An 18,657-nucleotide genomic window follows, 5' to 3' on the forward strand; every position below is an offset into this window, starting at 1 on the left:
TCTCTCAGTATGGTACTGATCTGATCCGCTGTGCTGGCTGTAGGAGTTGAACTCTGAAGATTCGCCGGGGTGGCGTACTTAGCCAGCCATGCTTGCTTTTCCAGCTCTGAGCCAACTGCAGGAGCTGAGCTCTGGAGGTTCGTCGGGGTGGCGTACTTAGTTAGCCACGTCTGCTTCTCAAGATCTGTCGCTGACGTTCCTCCTATTTTCCCAGGAGCCCCTGATGTTGTGGCCTGGTTCGTGAGCGCCCAGTTACCGCAATCTGGCACATACGTGCACATGTACCCGTGAGGGATCTCCTTAGGCGCCTCATGCAAGAACTGGCAGTCACTAGGGTCACCACCGATCTTGTAGACGACGAATGCCGGTGAGTTCGGCACTTCTGGTGCTGCCAATGCAAATGGCAGCGGTGGACGGGACTGGAGTGGCAACTCTCCTTGATGTGTCCCGAGAGCTGGTCCTGACGGCGAGTACTGGTGCCTCATGATCTCCTGGATCACCTGAAGAGCGACACGCTCCAAAGCGTTCACCAGGTTCTCAGAGTGGCGGTGCAGCGAGTGAGCCACCAAGTAGTTGATCTCCCGCCGCAGGGACCTGGTGCGTTCTTCTGACGGGGCAGAGAGGTCTATCCCATCGAGCGCACCGTCAGGCGAGAACCCCTTCCACCTGATGCCATGTGAACGGGTTCTGTGAAAAGAGCCGATGAGATCGGCTTCGAGGATTGCTTTGACCTCGTCATACTTCTTCTTGAGCTCGTCGGTCAGATCCTCGTACGTGACTGGCGTGCCGTCCGCCATCTCAGATGTAGATGGCGATGTGGTTGATGTAGACGATTGTCCCACCGGGCGTGCCAGAATGTGTTGCGGTCAAAACCCACCGGCGGGCAGCGACGGGCAACACAGTAGAGCCGGGAACAACTTAGGGCTGCGGCTGGCCCTGGTCCCTCCGAGCGACGGCCCGCAAAGCCTCTGGTACACACGTCCGATGCTGGTGCAGGGCGTGCCACCTGACCTATACCTGGTCAGGAAGGTGATGGAGATGCCTCGCTTAGTTTCCTGCATGGCATACACGTAAACATTAAATACGAGCCTCGATCGGCTCTCAGGTTATCCTGTGAATCGGCTAAAGGAGCCGATCCACCCATGATTCGTACGAGGTGCACGAATATATGGTGGTCCTGCTTGATCAAGATAAAGCTAATGCGATCTACGACGATTTAGGGTTTTCACCGCATAATCGGATCATCCTACTCACGATTGGGCCTCGCGGCCATGCACGGTGATCGTAAGCCGATCCTAGACAAGGCCTAAAAACCAACACGAGGTTGATCCCCGGAACATCCTGTCTAGGACTAGCAAACGACACCCTACGTGCCGCTGGATCCTCCAACCCTTTGTAAGGCCTAACTATTGCAGATATTAAACTAACCCTTGAAGAACAAGGGGCAACCGTGACGAATCGGATCTACTAAATAGTGATCAAGCGGGGTGCCGCCCCTACACCTAAGATAGGTGTAAGGGCGGCTAGATATGCAAGGGTTGCACTACGATAGCATGTTATACGAAGAACTATGCTAACCCTAACATATCTATGATAACTACGTTGCTCGCCATCAAAAAGGCTTCAGTACGAGCAACGCATGAACAACATAAAGCTTGTGCTGCCTAGATCGCAAGATGCGATCTAGGCAGCATGATGCTTACCGGTAGAAACCCTCGAGACGAAGGAGTTGGCGATGCGCCGAGATTGATTTGTTGGTTGAACGTTGGTTGTTGTTTATTCCATAAACCCTAGATACATATTTATAGTCCAAGGGACTTTCTAACGTGGGAATAATCCCCACCGTATACGAGACAAACTCTAACTAACCGACACGTATCCTAATATGTTACAGATACACGGGCCAACTAGCCCACACTTTGCATATAAAGGCCGATTCACATATTTCTTCCATGTATATCCTTCAAGTCCATCTTGATCGCGGCCCACCTCTGACTCGGTCAAATTCTGGTGATAACAGCGCGGAGAAGACGAGAATGGAGGCGACGGTTCGGGCGCGATTATTTATAGCCCCCCCCCCCCCTTTAGTCGCGGTTGGGGAGGCGACCCGCGACTAAAGGGTAACCTTTAGTCGCGGGTCGCCTCCCCAACCGCGACTAAAGGGTATTTCGGCGGGTTTTTCAGTTCCCGCGCTGGCCAACCGCGACTAAAGGTATTTTTGAAAATACTTTTCTTTTTTAAAATCACAAAAATCAGAAAAATAAAACTAATTCATTTAAAAATCTTAAAAATACAAGTAATATATCAAAAAATTCAGGAAAATAAAACTAATTCAATTCAAATTCTTAAAAATACAAATAATATATCAAAAAAATCAGGAAAATAAAACTAATTCATTTCTAAATGTTAAAAATACAAATAATATATCAAAAAAATCAGGAAAATAAAACTAATTCATTTCTAAATGTTAAAAATACAAATAATATATCACAAAAATCAGAAAAATAAAACTAATTCATTTAAAAATCTTAAAAATACAAGTAATATATCAAAAAATTCAAGAAAATAAAACTAATTCAATTCAAATTCTTAAAAATACAAATAATATATCAAAAAAATCAGGAAAATAAAACTAATTCAATTCAAATTCTTAAAAATACAAATAATATATCAAAAAAATCAGAAAAATAATATATCAAAAAATTCTTTCTTCCCGCCACTTTCTTCCCGCCTCTTTCTTCCCGCCACTTTCTTCCCGCCTCTTTCTTCCCGCCTCTTGTCTTCCCGCTCCCATTTTTCCCGCCATTTGTCACTACATATAGGTAGCCCGGCTTGGCCAGCATTATCACATCTCTACAATCTCTCATCACTCTCTCATGGCTTCCACCGCACCCACTCTAACTTACCAGCAGGTGGAGGAGCTTTGCGCCTCGAACTACCCTTGCCCACCGGGCTACCGCGTCCCTGCCGGCTGGAGCCTAAGCGCCGGCGGCGTGCCGGTCCCTCCCGTCCCTCAGGGTACTGCGCGCCGGGCGGCCATCACGAACCACTACTACCTCGACCTCACGCCGGAGCAGCGGATGAATCCCCGCTGGCATCCCGATAACCAGCATACTTGGGACGCCTTCTTCATCAATCGGCGTGAGAGGGCGCTCGCTGAGTATGAGGAGGACGGTCCGCCTCCTGGAAACGTCCACGAGGCCGGCCGTCGGCTATGGTGGTACGGCCGGACTCTGCAGAGCGTCATGGACTACATCACGGCCGGCGATATCCCCCGCCTGCGCTACCCTCAGTTCGTGCCACGAGCGCCGCCCGACGACAGCGACGACAGCAGCGACGACGACGCCGGCAACTTAGAAGGCGACGACTACCAGTACAACGGCGGCGGCTATGAAGACTACGAGTATGCATATTATACGCCTAGGCAGGAGTATGACTAAATCACTCCAAATTTCATGTATGCAGGAGTATGACTTAGTCACTCCAAATTTCCTGTATGCAGGAGTATGACTTAGTCAGTCCAAATTTCACGTATGCAGGAGTATGACTTAGTCACTCCAAATTTCCTGTATGCAGGAGTATGACTGAATCACTCCAAATTTCATGTATCATCAGTGCTATCTCGAGCCAATTGAATCATTCGAAAATGGACACCAAACACATCACGGGTAATATAATTCACATGATTCATTCAACAAAGTTTGGTACAACAAATTATTACACATCATTTCTTCCCTTGTGTCCCTGCTTGCTTACGATTGGGCCGTATCCATGGAGCATCCTCATCATTTAACTTAATGCTTGGGTCGGTGTTCACTTTGAAGGGCGGAATTTCAGCAAACATATTATAATCTTCTGACATGTCTGTCTTGTCCTCCACTCCCACGATGTTTCTTTTCCCTGAAAGAACAATGTGGCGCTTTGGATCATCGCATGATGTACTGATCGTTTTCTTATCTTTCCGTTTCCTCGGTTTGCTACTTATGTCCTTCACATAGAAAACCTGAGCGACATCTTTCGCTAGGACGAATGGTTCGTCAAGGTAACCAAGATTGTTGAAATCCACCATTGTCATTCCGTATTGCTGGTCCACCTTTACCCCACCTCCTGTTAGCTTGAACCATTTGCACCGGAACAAAGGGACCCTAAAGGAGGGTCCATAGTCAAGTTCCCATATCTCCTCTATGTAACCATAATATGTGACCTTTTGCCCATTCTCGGTTGCTGCATCAAAGCGGACACCACTATTTTGGTTGGTGCTCTTTTTATCTTGGGCGATCGTGTAAAATGTATTCCCATTTATCTCGTACCCTTGGAAAGTCGTTATAGTCGAAGATGGTGTCTTGGCCAACATGTACAGCTGATCTACAACATGATCGTCACTCATTAAATGTTTTCTCAACCAACTGCCGAAAGTCTCCATGTGGGCCTTCCTAATCCAGGATTCAGGCTTCCCAGGGTTGTCCGAGCGTAAAATATTCTTGTGTTTCTCAAAGTACGGAGCCACCAAGCTGGAATTGGTCAGAACTGTGTGGTGTGCTTCACTCGTGAGAATGGCCGTCCATACATATCGTTGATTTCCTTCCGATCGTGCCTTTTCCACTTAGTCTCCCCTCGTGCCGCGATTGAGGAAGACCAATCGGCTTAAGGTCAGGAACAAAGTCAACACAAAACTCAATTACCTCCTCATTTCCATAGCCCTTGGCGATGCTTCCTTCTGGCCTAGCACGGTTACGAACATATTTCTTTAATATTCCCATGAACCTCTCGAAGGGGAACATATTGTGTAGAAATACAGGACCGAGAATGGAAATCTCATCGACTAGCACTACTAGAAATCCCCTAATTGCCGACGGTGAAACTTAATAGCCGACGGGCCGTCGGCTATTGTGGCAATAACCGACGGTAGCTTCAGTGGCCGACGGTTACCGACGACCTCTCGGGTATGACTACTAATACCCGACGGTATAGTTGATTGCGTGACGGGGAATGTCCAACTCTCGGCTATCTGATCGAATGGCCGACGGTTATCGATAACCTCTCGGGTATGACTACCAATTACCGACGGTATAGTCAATTACACGACGGGGGATGGCTAACTCTCGGCTATCCGATCGAATGGCCGACGGTAATCGACAACCTCTCGGGCATGACTTTCAATAACCGACGGTATAGTTGATTGCGCGATGACGGATGGCCAACTCTCATACTTCATCGAATATTTTTGTGTGAAGTCTCAAAGTTTTAGTTACCAATATATTGTTAATTTGAAAACATATAAGAGAATGTGGCGCCAAAAATAGCGGTTTTTTCCTCAATCTTGTTTCTTCCCGCCGTGCTGATCTTTTCAGTTTCTACATAGTACAACTAACAATCATACGTCCCCTAAATTTTCGCTCCACTACCATTTATTTATATTTTGAGTGCTCCTCACCTAGACCTGGTCGCCTCCCAAGCGACGGAGAACACGACTCCAACTGCCGTCAGCTCCTCCTCCTCGCCGCCACCACCACGAGCACTTCACGCCCGCCTCGCCGTCGAGGCCACCAGACCCGCGCTAGTATGATCCACCATTTCGTCATCCCGTTTTCCGCTCCCATCTTTCCCCCAGATCAGGAGATATTCTGCTCTGCTCGCCTCGGCCAGGATCCGATCGTGGATGCCCTCCCGCGCGTCTCGTCTATCATCGGGGCTCCTAGCGGCCTTGTGGGTCGATGGCTCGATATGATGCGCATTGGGCGCTGCGTCTATGTCATCCGTCCTGGTCATCAGCTGGCCTTTCCCTTCCTTCTTACCGGCTGCCTAAGATGGGTGCTGCTCTGCCCAATCTGGTTTCCTCCTCGCCTGATCTGCGTGTGTGGATCAGTTGCCCGGCCGTTGTCAGTTCATTGTGTGCAGCCTTCCCGGTAAGTGCACAATCCAACTCCCAGTTGTTTTCACTTATTGACATACGGATCAGCTGCTAGTTTTAATGATTAGGCAAAGTGAAATCAACCGATATTGGTATATGAGGAAATTTTGTCATATATACTTAAGCCTGGTAAGAATTTTTCCTGTTTGATGTGGCTAGATCAAAAGCATCGCAATTGAGTAATTTGTAATTTTGTTGTTTGCATGTGCTTAATTATATCTGATATAAACTCAATTGTTACCCACTCAACTTTTACTTTATATTCTCAGTGAACACGACACAATACATAAAATGGTAGAGAGTTCCGATCTGCCTAGAGATGCCTTCTTAGCCATCTATTGTAGCACTGTTGCACATAGCATAGTACGAAATTACCTTCCAGCAGTCTCGGAATCAATTGGAGCACCTTCGCTCATGTATAGAATACTAGTGTTATGTAGGATAACGTTGCATAGAAAACAAAAATTTTTCTACCGCGAACACGCAATCCAAGCCAAGATGCAATCTAGAAGACGGTAGCAACGAGGGGGTATCGAGTCTCACCCTTGAAGAGATTCCAAAGCCTACAAGAGGAGGCTCTTGTTGCTGCGGTAGACGATCACTTGCCGCTTGCAAAAGCGCGTAGAAGATCTTGATCACGATCGGTTCCGGCGCCACGAACGGGCAGCACCTCCGTACTCGGTCACACGTTCGGTTGTTGATGAAGACGACGTCCACCTCCCCGTTCCAGCGGGCAGCGGAAGTAGTAGCTCCTCTTGAATCCGACAGCACGACGGCGTGGTGTCAGTGGCGGTGTAGAAGTCCGGCGGAGCTTCGCTAAGCAATGCGGGCAATATGGAGTGGAGGAGCTTGGCTAGGGTTTGGGAGGGGGTGGCCGGCCACTCTATGGGGGGCGGCCAGCTTGTGGTCTTGGGGTGGCCGCCCCCTCCCTTGGCCCCTCATTATATAGGTGGATCCCAAGTGTTGGTGTCCAAGTCTTCGAATAAGACCCGAAACCAAAACCTTCCATAGGAGGGGGGAAACCTAGCCCAACTAGGACTCCCACCCAAAGGTGGGATTCCCACCTCCCATGTGGGGGGTGGCCGGCCCCCTATGGTGGAGTCCACTTGGGACTCCACCCCATCTAGGGCTGGCCGGCCATGGTGGTGGAGTCCCATGTGGACTCCACCTTCCTTGGTGGTTTCTTCCGGACTTTTCTAGAACCTTCTAGAACCTTCCATAGAACCTTCCGCGACATTTTATTTCACATAAAATGACATCCTATATATGAATCTTATTCTCCGGACCATTCCGGAACTCCTCGTGATGTCCGAGATCTCATCCGGGACTCCGAACAAATATTCGAACTCCATTCCATAATTCAAGTGCTACCATTTCAACATCCAACTTTAAGTGTGTCACCCTACGGTTCGAGAACTATGCGGACATGGTTGAGTACTCACTCCGACCAATAACCAATAGCGGGATCTGGAGATCCATAATGGCTCCCACATATTCAACGATGACTTTAGTGATCGAATGAACCATACACATATATTACCAATTCCCTTTGTCTCGCGATATTTTACTTGTCCGAGGTTTGATCTTCGGTATCACTCTATACCTTGTTCAACCTCGTCTCCTGACAAGTACTCTTTACTCGTATCGTGGTATGTGGTCTCTTATGAACTCATTCATATGCTTGCAAGACATTAGACGACATTTCACCGAGAGGGCCCAGAGTATATCTATCCGTCATCGGGATGGACAAATCCCACTGTTGATCCATATGCCTCAACTCATACTTTCCGGATACTTAATCCCACCTTTATAGCCACCCATTTACGCAGTGGTGTTTGGTGTAATCAAAGTACCTTTCCGGTATAAGTGATTTACATGATCTCATGGTCATAAGGACTAGGTAACTATGTATCGAAAGCTTATAGCAAATAACTTAATGACGAGATCTTATGCTACGCTTAATTGGGTGTGTCCATTATATCATTCACACAATGACATAACCTTGTTATTAATAACATCCAATGTTCATGATTATGAAACTAATCATCCATTAATCAACAAGCTAGTTTAAGAGGCATACTAGGGACTTCTTGTTTGTCTACATATCACACATGTACTAATGTTTCGGTTAATACAATTCTAGCATGATATATAAACATTTATCATAAACATAAAGATATAAATAATAACCACTTTATTATTGCCTCTAGGGCATATCTCCTTCAGTCTCCCACTTGCACTAGAGTCAATAATCTAGATTACATTGTAATATACCTAACATCCATGGCATTCTGGTGTTGGTCATGCTTTGCCCTAGGGAGAGCTTTAGTCAACGGATCTGCTACATTCAGATCAGTGTGTACTTTGCAAATCTTTACTTCTCCATCTTCGATGTACTCGCGAATCGAGTGGTAACGCAGCTTGATATGCTTCAGCCTCTTGTGTGACCTTGGCTCTTGTGCATTGGCGATGGCACCCATGTTATCACGAAGAATGATTAATGGGTCCAATGCACTAGGAACCACACCGAGCTCTACAATGAACCTCTTCATCCATACCGCTTCGATGAAGCCTCCGAAGCCGCTTATGTACTCTGATTCTCGTTGAAGATTTCGCCACCGTGCAATCGCTTCGAGCTTGCCCAGCCATCGCAGCACCATTCAATATAAACACGTACCCAGATTGTGACTTAGAGTCATCAGGATTAGTGTTCCAACTTGCATCGGTGTAACCGTTTACAATGAGCTCTTGGTCACCTCCATAACAAAGAAACATATCCTTAGTTCTTTTCAAGTACTTCAGGATATTCTTGACCGCTGTCCAGTGTTCCATTCCTGGATCACTTTGATATCTGCTAGTCAAACTAACGGCATGTGCTATATCCGGTCTAGTACATAGCATGGCATACATGATAGATCCTATCGCCGAGGCATAGGGGATGTTACTCATCCTTTCTCTTTCTTCTGCCGTAGCCGGTCCTTGAGTTTTACTCAATACCTTGCCTGGTAACATAGGTAAGAACCCTTTCTTACTTTTGTCCATTCTAAACTTCTTTAGAATCTTGTCCAGATATGTACTCTGTGATAGCCCTATTAGGCGTCTTGATCTATCTCTATAAATCTTGATGCCTAATATATATGATGCTTCACCAAGGTCTTTCATTGAAAAACTATTATTCAAATAACCCTTAACACTGCTTAATAGTTCTATATCATTCCCGATCAATAATATGTCATCTACATATAATATCGTGAATGCTACAGAGCTCCCACTCACTTTCTTGTAAATACAGGCCTCTCCATGACACTGTATAAACCCGAAGTCTTTGATCACCTTATCAAAGCGTCGGTTCCAACTTCTTGATGCTTGCTTCAGTCCATAGATTGAACGCTGAAGTTTGCATACTTTGTCAGCATTTTTAGGATCGACAAAACCTTTGGGTTGTACCATATACAACTCTTCCTCAATGTCTCCATTAAGGAACGCCGTTTTGACATCCATCTGCCAAATCTCATAATCGAAAAATGCAGCTATTGCTAACAAAATCCTCACAGATTTTAGCTTCGCTACAGGTGAGAAAGTCTCATCGTAGTCAACTCCTTGAATTTGTCGGAAACCCTTTGCGACAAGTCGAGCTTTATAGACAGTAATATTACCATCAGCATCTGTTTTTCTCTTGAAGATCCATTTATTCTCGACAGCCTTTCGGCTATCAGGTAAGTCTACCAAAGTCCATACTTTGTTATCATACATGGATCCCATTTCGGATTTCATGGCTTCTTGCCATTTGTTGGAATCTGGGCTCATCATCGCTTCTTCATACGTCGCAGGGTCCTCATCATTGTTATCTACAATCATGACATTTAGACAAGGATCATACCAATCAGGAGTGGCACGTTCCCTTGTCGATCTGCGAGGTTCAATAGTTTCCTCGTCAAGTTTCATGATCATTATCATTAGCTTCCTCTCGTTGCTGTGTAGGCGGTACAGGTACAACTTCCGCATCGCGCTACTCGATCAACGAGTATAGATTCATCAATCTCATCGAAGTTCTACTTTTCTTCCAAATACTTCTTTAGTGAGAAATTCTTTCTCAAGAAAGGTTCCGTTCTTAGCAACAAAGATTTTGCCTTCGGATTTGTGATAGAAAGTGTACCCTATAGTTTCCTTAGGGTATCCTATGAAGACGCATTTCTCCGCTTTGGGTTCTAGCTTGTCCGGTTGTAACTTCTTTACATAGGCTTCGCAACCCCAAACTTTCAGGAACGACAGCTTAGGTTTCTTATTAAACCATAATTCATACGGTGTCGTTTCTACGGATTTTGATGGTGTTCTATTTAAAGTGAATGCGGCTGTCTCTAATGCATAACTCCAAAATGATAACGGCAAATCAGTAAGAGACATCATACTACGAACCATATCTAAGAGAGTTCGATTACGACGTTCGGACACACCGTTTCGTTGTGGTGTTCCCGGCGGTGTCAATTGTGAAAGTATTCCGCATTTCTTTAAATGCATGCCAAACTCATAACTTAAATATTCACCTCCACGATCAGATCGTAGAAATTTGATCTTCTTGTTACGTTGATTTTATACTTCACTTTGAAATTCCTTAAACTTCTCGAAAGTTTCGGATTTATGTTTCATGAAATAGATATACCCATATCTACTCAGATCATCTGTGAAGGTTAGAACATAACGATAACCACCGCGCGATGCTACACTCATTGGTCCACATACATCGGTATGTATGATTTCCAATAAGTCAGTAGCTCGCTCCATCATACCAGAAAATGGAGTCTTTGTCATTTTTCCCATTAGACATGCTTCGCATCTATCAAGTGACTCAAAGTCAAGTGATTCAAGTAATCCATCATTATGGAGTTTCTTCATGCGTTTCACTCCAATATGACCAAGACGACAGTGCCACATATAAGTAGAATTATCATTAAGTTTAATTCGCTTAGCATCAATGTTATGTATATGCGTATCACTACTATCGAGATCTAACAGAAATAAGCCATTCTTTTGTGGTGCTCGACCATAAAAGATATTATTCATAAAAATAGAACAACCATTATTCTCAGACTTGAATGAATAACCGTCTTGCATTAAACAAGATCCAGATATAATGTTCATGCTCAACGCGGGTACAAAATAACAATTATTTAGGCTTAAAACTAATCCCGAAGGTAGATGTAGAGGAAGTGTGCCGACAGCGATCACATCGACTTTGGATCCATTTCCAACGCGCATCGTCACTTCATCTTTCAGTAGTCTTCGTTTATTCTTTAGTTCCTGTTTCGAGTTACAAATATGAGCAACCGAACCAAGATCAAATACCCAGGTACTAGAACGAGAACCAGTGAGATAAACATCTATAACATGTATATCAGTATATACATTCTTTCTTCTTCTTGACAAGGCCGCTCTTCAGATCAGCCGGATACTTGGAGCAATTACGCTTCCGGTGTCCCTTCTCCTTGCGTAATAGCACTCAGCATCGTGTTTAGGGCCGTTCTTAGGTTTCATAGGAGGCGTGGCAGCTTTCTTGCCACCCTTCTTGAATTTTCCCTTAGACTTGCCCTGTTTCTTGAAACTGGTGGTCTTGTTGACCATCAACACTTGGTGCTCTTTCTTGATCTCAATCTCAGCAGCTTTTAGCATGCCAAAGAGTTCAGGTAACTCCATGTTCATGTTCTGCATATTGTAGTTCATCACAAAGTTCTTGTAACTTGGTGGCGTTGATTGAAGGACACGATTAATCCCAGTCTGTTAGGAATCACTATTCCCAAGTCACGGAGATTCTTCGCATGCACGGTCATGGCGAGCATGTGATCACAAACGGACCTGACTTCTTCCATCATACAGCAAAAGAAATGTGTCGATGCTTCATAGCATTCCATCGCCGCATGAGTCTCGAATATAGCTTTCAGCTCATTCATCAACTCATGAGGATCATGGTGCTCAAAACGTTTTTGAAGATCGGATTCCGCATCGCACAGATGGCACACCGAACTTGAGAGTACCGAGTTTTCCGAGTTGCGTAAACAGCTTTTACTTCATCGGATTCATCTTCTCAGGAGGGTCACCTAGCGGTGCATCAAGCACAAATTGCAGATTTCCGCGAGAGGAAGATCCTCACATGACGGAACCATTCGGTGAAGTTGCTACCGTTGCTCTTAAGTTTCTCTTTCTCTAGGAACTGATTAAAATTGATTGGGGACGCCATCTCTACAACATATATTTGCAATAGTTTAGACTAAGTTTATGACAAATTGAGTTCAAATTTTAATTCAACATAATTAAAACCCTAGGTGAACTCCCACTCAAAACAATATCCCTCGCATTGTCTTAGTGATCACACGAACCAAATCCACCGCACCTTTGTCCGATCATCACGAGACAAGGTGTGATTTCAATGGCGAACATTCAAAGTGTTCATCATATCAACCATATGATTCATGCTCTACCTTTCGGTATCACGTGTTCCGAGACCATGTCTGTACATGCTAGGCTCGTCAAGGCCACCTTAGTATCCGCATGTGCAAAACTGTCTTGCACCCGTTGTATGCACTTGTTGATTCTATCACACCCGATCATCACGAGATGCTTCAAACGACAAGTCTTGGCAACGGTGCTACTAAGGATGAACACTTTATTATCTTGAGATTTTAGTGAGGGATCATCTTATAATGCTACCGTCGCGATCTAAGCAAAATAAGATGCATAAAAGGATTAACATCACATGCAGTTCATATGTGATATGATATGGCCCTTTTGTCTTTGCGCCTTTGATCTTCATCTCCAAAGCACGGACATGATCTCCATCATCTTCGGGCATGATCTCCATCATCGTCGGCGTAGCACCAAGGTCAATGGCGCCGTCTTCATGATTGTCCTCCATGTAGCAACTATTACAACTACTTTGAAATACTACTCAACATGAAATTTAAAGACAACCATAAGGCTCCTGCCGGTTGCCACAATACAATAATGATCATCTCATACATATTCATCATCACATTATGGCCATATCACATCACCAAACCCTGCAAAAACAAGTTAGACGTCTCTAATTTGGTTTGCATATTTTACGTGGTTTAGGGTTTTCGAGAGAGATCTAATCTACCTACGAACATGAACCACAACGTTGATACTAATGTTTTCAATAGAAGAGTAAATTGAATCTCTACTATAGTAGGAGAGACAGACACCCGCAAAGCCTCTTATGCAATACAAGTTGCATGTCGAACGAGGAACAAGTCTCATGAACGCGGTCATGTAAAGTTAGTCCGAGCCGCTTCATCCCACTATGCCATAAAGATGCAAAGTACTCAAACTAAAGATAACAAGAGCATCAACGCCCACAAACCATTGTGTTCTACTCGTGCAACCATCTATGCATAGACACGGCTCTGATACCACTGTAGGATAACGTTGCATAGAAAACAAAAATTTTCCTACCGCGAACACGCAATCCAAGCCAAGATGCAATCTAGAAGACGGTAGCAACGAGGGGGTATCGAGTCTCACCCTTGAAGAGATTCCAAAGCCTACAAGAGGAGGCTCTTGTTGCTGCGGTAGACGATCACTTGCCGCTTGCAAAAGCGCGTAGAAGATCTTGATCACGATCGGTTCCGGCGCCACGAACGGGCAGCACCTCCGTACTCGGTCACACGTTCGGTTGTTGATGAAGACGACGTCCACCTCCCCGTTCCAGCGGTCAGCGGAAGTAGTAGCTCCTCTTGAATCCGACAGCATGACGGCGTGGTGTCGGTGGCGGTGTAGAAGTCCGGCGGAGCTTCGCTAAGCAATGCGGGCAATATGGAGTGGAGGAGCTTGGCTAGGGTTTGGGAGGGGGTGGCCGGCCACTCTATGGGGGCGGCCAGCTTGTGGTCTTGGGGTGGCCGGCCCCCTCCCTTGGCCCCTCATTATATAGGTGGATCCCAAGTGTTGGTGTCCAAGTCTTCGAATAAGACCCGAAACCAAAACCTTCCATAGGAGGGGGAAACCTAGCCCAACTAGGACTCCCACCCAAAGGTGGGATTCCCACCTCCCATGTGGGGGGTGGCCGGCCCCCTATGGTGGAGTCCACTTGGGACTCCACCCCATCTAGGGCTGGCCGGCCATGGTGGTGGAGTCCCATGTGGACTCCACCTTCCTTGGTGGTTTCTTCCGGACTTTTCTAGAACCTTCTAGAACCTTCCATAGAACCTTCCGCGACATTTTATTTCACATAAAATGACATCCTATATATGAATCTTATTCTCCGGACCATTCCGGAACTCCTCGTGATGTCCGGGATCTCATCCGCGACTCCGAACAAATATTCGAACTCCATTCCATAATTCAAGTGCTACCATTTCAACATCCAACTTTAAGTGTGTCACCCTACGGTTCGAGAACTATGCGGACATGGTTGAGTACTCACTCCGACCAATAACCAATAGCGGGATCTGGAGATCCATAATGGCTCCCACATATTCAACGATGACTTTAGTGATCGAATGAACCATACACATATATTACCAATTCCCTTTGTCTCGCGATATTTTACTTGTCCGAGGTTTGATCTTCGGTATCACTCTATACCTTGTTCAACCTCGTCTCCTGACAAGTACTCTTTACTCGTACCGTGGTATGTGGTCTCTTATGAACTCATTCATATGCTTGCAAGACATTAGACGACATTCCACCGAGAGGGCCCAGAGTATATCTATCCGTCATCGGGATGGACAAATCCCACTGTTGATCCATATGCCTCAACTCATACTTTCCAGATACTTAATCCCACCTTTATAGCCACCCATTTACGCAGTGGTGTTTGGTGTAATCAAAGTACCTTTCCGGTATAAGTGATTTACATGATCTCATGGTCATAAGGACTAGGTAACTATGTATCGAAAGCTTATAGCAAATAACTTAATGACGAGATCTTATGCTACGCTTAATTGGGTGTGTCCATTATATCATTCACACAATGACATAACCTTGTTATTAATAACATCCAATGTTCATGATTATGAAACTAATCATCCATTAATCAACAAGCTAGTTTAAGAGGCATACTAGGGACTTCTTGTTTGTCTACATATCACACATGTACTAATGTTTCGGTTAATACAATTCTAGCATGATATATAAACATTTATCATAAACATAAAGATATAAATAATAACCACTTTATTATTGCCTCTAGGGCATATCTCCTTCATGTTAACTCATATAGAATCATTTATCTAGTCTGCACAATGGCAGTAGCTCTCACTTCAGTTTGTACATTCCGCTGGGAACTACAAGTTTGTACTACTGATTAGAGGGGAACATAGAACTGCTAATTAGGAATTTGATAATCTGATAACAGTACCACTTAGCACTTACTTGTATAGCTCTTCCGATAACTCATACCTATACTGCATATATATTGGTCAGACTAGTGTCGAGTGCTATGGTTGAGATGAATTCGAATGTGAAGTTGTTGATTTGCTCATTGTCCCTTTGTCTCAGGTTATGTATGAATCGACGAGCAGGAAGACACGTTAGGGAGATTCAGCAGGCAGGTTAGTGCCCAGTGCCATGGTTAAGATAAAAAGGTAGGTTATGGAGGAATCATATCAGCAGATTGAGCAAGCAAGTCAGGAGAGGGACAAATAGTCCAGATTACCTGAAAGGTTAGTTCAACATAGATTCTTCAAGTAGGGGTAATAGATTAATTGTTTGGAAATTTATAGTCGCTATTAAAAGGCAGTTTCCATGTACAAATGGACCGAGTTAGCATATCCAGAATTGGCACTTTTCAAAGGTGGTAGTACATAAGCATCTGTTATATCTTTTAGCCATTGTCAAATTATTTGATGTTATTTAGTTAGCCTCTTGTGTTTTGTTCTTTTTGCAAACTCCTGCAACTGCTGCATGACAAATTAAATCAGAATGCTAGAAAGTTTTGGCTGGTAACATGACTCTAAGCAAGTGCTGGAATAATTGGAGCGATTAAATAAAATGTAGCAAATACACTGATATGACTTGCATTATCGGTAATTACCTGCTTGTATGGCTAGAATAGGAGTGAAGTACTAGTATAACGATAGTTAAGTTTGGTATCTGTAGCTCAATTAATGTCACTCTACTTATTGTGCACTTGGCTGAGTCGTTCCTTGTTCCAATACTAAGACGTGATCAGCTTTATATGTCTCTGCGTACATGATTTCAGAATAGTTAAGTTTGCTGTAGCTCAATTAAGTTTGAACTACATTACATAATTTTTCATCTCTCTTACAACTACTGTTATCTTTTCTTAGGGAATGGAAAGCAATACTAGGGGAGTCCAGGTCTAATCCATATGGCGATCGGTGTGATGATTTTTATGGTGATGGGCGTGATGATATCTATGGCGACTATGATGAGGAGTCTTGTAGTTTGGAAAATTTAGCTTATGCAACGTGTTTGGGTCTTTATCTTTACTATATCTTAGTCACAATTTTGTTTTGCACAACACTTCCTAGATTGATCTTATACTTTAAATGTAATGATGTTCTTTTGTTAGTGCGGCAAGGTGTAATATGATGAATTTTCTTGAAATATTAATATTCTGAAACATTAATCACGTTCCCTTGCTCTAGTCAAAGCAATTAAGGTGACTAGTGACAACAATAATCTTGGGTTTAAATTTTACCAACAGCTCGTTGAGAAATTGTGTCCTATGATGAACTACATGAATGAATGAAGGGTTGTTTGCACCGTTGGTTATCCTACTAACTGAGGATTTGACTCTCCTCTCGGTAATAACAAACCCTTACGGGCCAAAAATCCCATGGCTATTATGAAAACTGACGGGGGTGATACATCTCAGAAAATTAATACCCGAGGGGTAACCGTCGGCTATAAGTATTGCCGAGCTACTACAAGGCAGGGGCTGACCAAACCATGGCCGACGGCTCACCGTCAGCCTATTACCGTGGGTAATTACATTACTGTTGACTGCCAAAACCCACCGGCGGGCAGCGGCCTGTCAACACAGTGTAGAGCCGGGAAGAGCCTAGAGCTGCGGCTGGCTGAGACCCCTCCGAGCGACGGCCCGCAATGCTCTTCTGGTCACACGCGGCGATGCGAAGTGCAAGGGCGTGCCACCTGACCTATACCTGGTCAGGAAGGTGATGGGGATGCCTCGCTTAGTTCCTGCATGGCATACACGTAAACATTAAATACGAGCCTCGATCGGCTCTCAGGTTATCCTGTGAATCGGCTCAAAGAGCCGATTCACCCATGATTCGTACGGGGTGCACGAATACTTGGTGATCCTGCTTGATCAAGATATAGCTAATGAGATCTACGACGATTTAGGGTTTTCACCGCATAATCGGATCATCCTACTCCAGGTTGGGCCTCGCGGCCACGCACGGTGCTCATAAGCCAATCCTAAACAAGGCCTAAAAACCAACATGACGTTGATCCTCGGAACATCCTGTTTAGGACTTGCGAACGCCACCCTACGTGCCGCTGGATCCTCCCCCCCTTTGTAAGGCCTAACTATTGCAGATATTAAACTAATCCTTGCAGAGCAAGGAGCAATCGTAACGGATCAGATCTACTAGATGATGAACAAGCAGGGTGCCGCCCCCACACCTGAGATAGGCGTGAGGGCGGCTAGACATGCAAGGGTTGCACTACGTAAGCATGTTATACGAAGAACTATGCTAACCCTAACACATCTATGATAACTACGTTGCTCGCCATCAAAGACGCTTCAGTACGAGCAACGCGTGAACAACGTGGAGCTTGTGCTGCCTAGATCGCAAGATGCGATCTAGGCAGCATGTCGCTTACCTGATTGAAACCCTCGAGATGAAGGAGTTGGCGATGCGCCGAGATTGGTTTGTTTTGGGTTGAACGTGAGTTGTTGTTTATTCCATAAACCCTAGATACATATTTATAGTCCGTAGACTCTCTAATCGTGGGAATAGTCCCAACCGGGCACGGGCCCAACTCTAACTAACCGACACGTATCCTACTATGTTACAGATACAAGGGCAAACTAGCCCAAACTTGCTAAGCAAGGCCGATTCACGTATATTCTTCAACATAAAATCTTCAAGTCCACCTTGGTCGCGGCCCACCTCTGACTCGGTCAAATTCTGGTGATAACACATGCCCCCCTGGTTTTGGAATTGGTAATTCCAAAATCACTCCTTCGTCGGGTCATGTCGTGGCAGAACCGTTGCAGTATCCTTCATCATGATGTCCTGCCTTCTCAACTTCTCCGCGTGATCTCGGCAGCTTTTTTCTTTAGGCACCACTTCCTCGGAAACCGCCGTGGCATTGAATTTCCACTATATCCCCTTTTATTTAACCGCCATGAACAGTTCTCCTCTGCATCTCCTCCGCATTAGCACTCCAAAAGCCCTCCTGCCACCATGTCTTCTTCCTCCTCTGCCCCATCGGATCTTTCCAGCCAGTCTTCCACATCCCGTGAGCCGACGCCGGAGTACAGCCCGGCGGAGGTCCACGCGGCGAACACCCGCCGCGCCATTGCGGCCGGGGAGGAGTCAGACCACGACTTCTCCATCTGGTCCGAGGGCGACCAATCCTCGACGGACGGGGAGAGCGACCTCCGCTTCCTCGCCGTTGGGGAAACGGAGGAGGAGAGTGACGACGACAGCTTCTCCTGCGACTTCACCTCTTCCGGGGAGGAGGAACAGGAAGAGGAGGAGGAGGACGACGACGAGAGCTCCTCCGACGAGCCGCCG

The 18,657-nt window shown here is 45.3% G+C and overlaps 1 long non-coding RNA gene across 2 annotated transcripts; it reads left to right on the plus strand.

Moving 5' to 3' along the window:
- The first annotated feature begins 5,521 nt into the window (after positions 1–5,521).
- LOC127309485 (uncharacterized) lies at positions 5,522–16,517 on the plus strand. 2 transcript variants are annotated; one of them, XR_007857172.2, is made up of 3 exons: positions 5,522–5,906; positions 15,422–15,585; positions 16,213–16,517. It is a non-coding gene; the product is annotated as an uncharacterized lncRNA (long non-coding RNA). The 2 variants fall into 2 exon arrangements; XR_011746611.1 differs by lacking the exon at positions 5,522–5,906 and having other exon boundaries at positions 15,156–15,585.
- The last annotated feature ends 2,140 nt before the right edge of the window (positions 16,518–18,657 follow it).

This window comes from Lolium perenne, chromosome 6 (genome assembly GCF_019359855.2).
Source record: "Lolium perenne isolate Kyuss_39 chromosome 6, Kyuss_2.0, whole genome shotgun sequence".
Lineage (NCBI taxonomy): Eukaryota > Viridiplantae > Streptophyta > Magnoliopsida > Poales > Poaceae > Lolium > Lolium perenne.